Raw genomic sequence first — 4,337 nt, 5'->3', positions numbered from 1 at the left:
CAACCTTATGATCATTAGTTCTTGTAGCAATGGCTTCAACCCATTTGGATACGTAATCCACTGCCACTAATATGTATAAGTAGCCAAAAGAGGATGGAAATGGTCCCATGAAATCGATTCCCCAAACATCAAAGAGTTCCACCACCAAAATGTTGTTCAATGGCATCTCATTTCTTCGGCTAATGTTCCCCATTTTCTGGCACCTATCACATTTAGAGCAAAAATCAAAAGCATCTTTGAATAAAGTAGGCCAAAAGAAACCAGATTGTAAAACCTTTAGCGATGTCTTTTTGGCACCAAAATGGCCTCCACATGCCAATGTGTGGCTAAATGTTAGAATGCTTTGTTGCTCACTCTCTGGGACACATCTCCTAATGATTTGATCAGGGCAATATTTAAACAAATATGGTTCGTCCCAAACGTAGTGCTTCGCCATGGCAAGGAACTTCTTTCTTTCCTGAAAAGAAAGGTCATTTCTCATTATACCACAGGCAAGATAATTCACAAAGTCCGCATACCATGGTTCTTTTTCTTGAACAACAAAGAGTTGTTCATCTGGAAATGATTCATTTAGGGGCAAAGGTTGTCCCACTCCATGGTTTTCATTAAGCCTGGACAAATGGTCAGCCACAACATTATCACTGCCCTTCTTATCTCGAATTTCCAAGTCAAACTCTTGTAGTAAGAGTATCCATCTAATCAAGCGTGGTTTAGCATCCTTCTTTGTCATCAAATACCTAATGGCTGCATGATCAGAAAACACAATAACTTTAGATCCCACAAGATATGACCTAAACTTTTCTAAGGCAAAAACAACAGCAAGCAACTCCTTTTCAGTTGTGGAATAGTTAAGTTGAGCATCATGCAGAGTCCTGCTTGCATAGTAGATCACATGCGGAAGCTTGTTCACCCTTTGCCCTAAAACTGCACCAATAGCATAGTCAGAGGCATCACACATTAATTCAAAAGGTAACGACCAATCTGGTGCCATAATAATAGGGGCTGAGGTTAGTTCATTTTTCAAAGTATTGAATGCATCCATACAAGCCTTATCAAAATGAAATACAACATCTTTAGCTAACAGATTGCATAATGGACGAGTGATCATTGAAAAGTTCTTAATGAAACGACGATAAAAACCCGCATGACCTAAAAAACTTCTTACTCCCTTCACAGTGGTGGGGGCTACCATATTGGTGATGACGTCAATTTTGGCTTTGTCCACCTCCATTCCTTTGCTAGAGATTACATGCCCCAACACAATTCCTTGTTTCACCATAAATTGGCACTTCTCCCAATTGAGGACCAAATTTGTTTCCTGACATCTTTGAAGTACTAACGATAGATGGTTAAGACATTCATCAAAAGAGGAACCAAACACTGAGAAGTCATCCATAAATACCTCAATGAACCTTTCTACCATGTCAGAGAAGATGGCCAACATACATCTTTGGAATGTTGCTGGAGCATTGCAGAGTCCAAAAGGCATTCTCCGGTATGCAAATGTGCCAAAGGGGCAAGTAAAGGTTGTTTTCTCTTGATCCTCCGGAGCGATTGCAATTTGATTGTAACCTGAGTATCCATCCAGAAAACAATAATGTGAGTAACCTGCCAATCTCTCAAGCATTTGATCTATGAAAGGCATAGGAAAGTAATCTTTTCTAGTGCTAGAATTCAACTTCCTGTAATCGGTGCAAACACGCCAACTGGTCGTGGGCTTTGTGGGCACAAGCTCATTGTTTTCATTCCTCATCACAGTGATTCCCACCTTCTTAAGCACCACTTGAATAGCACTCACCCATTTGCTATCAGAAATGGGATATATAATCCCCACATCTAACAATTTCAACACCTCATTCCTAACAACTTCCTTCATGTGTGGATTGAGCCTTCTTTGTGGCTCACGGCTTGTTTTTGCTCCTTCCTCCAAAAGGATCCTATGCATGCACATGGTAGGGCTTATTCCCTTGATATCTGCAATAGACCAACCAAAAGCTGATTTAAACTCTTTTAACACCCTAATTAGTTTATCTTCTTCAATTGGGGTGAGGTCAGAAGCTATGATAACTGGAAGAGTTTCACATTCAGCTAGATATGCATATTTTAGATGTGGTGGAAGTGGTTTAAGTTCAAGTTTTGGTGCCTTAACAGTGGAAGGAGTTAGATGTGATATTGATGATTCTAAAGGCTCAAAAAGAGGTGAAACATGAAAAGGATACAATGCTAATGCTTCCAAGGCAGCCACTTCTTCCATGAGTGCATCCTCTTCATCAAACTCATCTTGAGATTGACTCAAAACAGTTTGTAATGGATCATTAGATTGTGCCTGCAAGAACTTAGAGAAAACAAGTGAATCAAGCACATCAATGGCATAACAATCAAGAGAGGAAGAAGGATGAGCAAGAGATTCAAACACTTTGAATTGAACTGTCTCTCCTAACACTGTCATAGTGAGGAGTCCATTTTGCACATCGATGATGGTCTTGGCTGTGGCCATGAAGGGTCTCCCAAGCAATATTGGCAACTCACGATCATGTATAGGAGCTTCTTCCATGTCCAACACTACAAAATCTGCAGGCAAGATTAGTTTATCAACTTGAACTAGAATATCTTCTACTATACCTCTTGGATATTTCACAGATCTGTCTGCAAGTTGTAATGAAATGGTGGTGGCTTTCAAATCTCCCAAACCTAGTTGAAGGTACACTGAATAAGGCATTAAGTTGATGCTAGCACCCAAGTCAAGCATTGCCTTTTCTACTTTCTTGTCCCCTATGGTGATGTTGATAGAGAAACTTCCTGGATCCTTGAGCTTTGGTGGAAGTTTTCTTTGCAAAACTGCACTCACGTTCTCAGACACCACTACCTTCTCATGTGGTCCATACTTCCTTTTGTAGCTGTTTAATTCCTTGAAGAACTTCCCATATGCCGGCATGTTCCTAATGACATCAAGCAAAGGTAAGTTAACATTCACTTTTCTTAGTATATCAAAAATTTCTTTGAATGACTTATCCTGCTTGCTCTTGGCAAGTCTTCCAGGGAATGGTATTGGTGGAGTGTATGGTTTCTCGGCCTTGTGAAGATTTGGTGCTTCAAATGAGGAAGTAGCATGGCTTGGGTCCTCATTTGGTTTCTCATTGTCTCCTTGAGTGACACCTGCATTCACATGATCATATTCATTAGTAACTTCATTGCCAACTCTATTATCAATAACCTTACCACTTCTAAGTGTAGTGATTGCTTTGGCTTGCTCTTGGTTCCTTTGGAGTATCACGGGTTGGCTTGGAAACTTCCCAACCTCTCTTTGGTTCAAGGCATCTGCAATCTGCCCCAATTGTGTCTCCATTTTGGTTAGGGCGGCTGAATGTTGTTGGAGTGTGCTATTGGTGGAATGTTGGAATTGCAAGGTGTTTTGGGCTAACAATTTAACCGTGTCCTCAAGGCTAGTGGCAGGTTTTGGTTGGAAATTTTGGATTGGATTGTTGTTCTTCCATGAAAAGTTGGGATGATCTCTCCAACTCGGGTTATATGTATTGGAATACATATCATTCCTTGGTCTTTGGTTGTAAGAATTCATGAGGTTCACTTGCTTTTGAACATACTCGGGATAAGCCTCCCTAGATGGACATTGGTGAGTAGGATGGTTTGGTATGTTGCAAATGGCACACACTTCATTTGCTTTTGGCACCATGTTGAGCACGGATTCAAGCTTCCTTTCTAGGTTAGCTACCTGCAACAAAAGCTCATGATTAGAACTTGTTTCATAGACTCCAACTTTCTTACCCCTTAAATCTTTGTGTTGAGCATTAGACCCCAACATCTCATAAATGTTATATGACTCTTGAGCATTCTTTTTCTTCAATGCTCCACCTGCTGCATTATCAACAGTTGATTGACAATTTTGGGTTAGTCCATCATAGAAAATTTGCATTTGTAAGTGAAAAGGTAACCCATGGTGTGGACATTGTATCAAGAGGCCTTTAAAACGCTCCCAACACTCATTGAAAGGTTCTCCATCATCTTGTTTGAAATTGAAGATTTGTCCCCTTAATGTGGCTGTCTTTTGAGTGGAAAAGAATTTCTCCAAGAACTTCTTAGCCACGGCATCCCATGTAGTGAGGGAACCTGGTGTTAGAGTCATCAACCAACTCTTGGCCCTATCTTTCAAGGTGTAAGGAAACACTCTCATCCTCAAATTAGCTTCACTCACTCCCTGCAAAGGTAAACCACTCACAACATTGTAAAACTCTTTAATATGAGCTAAAGGGTCTTCATTAGGTAAGCCATAAAATGAAGGAAACATATGGAAATGTGAAGATTTGAGATCATAGTTTCTA

General features: G+C 40.3%; 1 non-coding gene across 1 annotated transcript; it reads left to right on the top strand.

The window, feature by feature from the left end:
• Positions 1 to 3,947: 3,947 nt before the first annotated feature.
• Positions 3,948 to 4,058, top strand: LOC137721601 (small nucleolar RNA R71). Its single transcript, XR_011066672.1, has one exon. It is a non-coding gene; the product is annotated as a small nucleolar RNA R71 (small nucleolar RNA).
• Positions 4,059 to 4,337: the final 279 nt, after the last annotated feature.

Source organism: Pyrus communis, chromosome 16, assembly GCF_963583255.1.
Source record: "Pyrus communis chromosome 16, drPyrComm1.1, whole genome shotgun sequence".
Classification (NCBI taxonomy): Eukaryota; Viridiplantae; Streptophyta; class Magnoliopsida; order Rosales; family Rosaceae; genus Pyrus; species Pyrus communis.
Note: the sequence above shows the minus strand (reverse complement) of the source record. Positions and strands in the feature narration are given on the sequence as shown.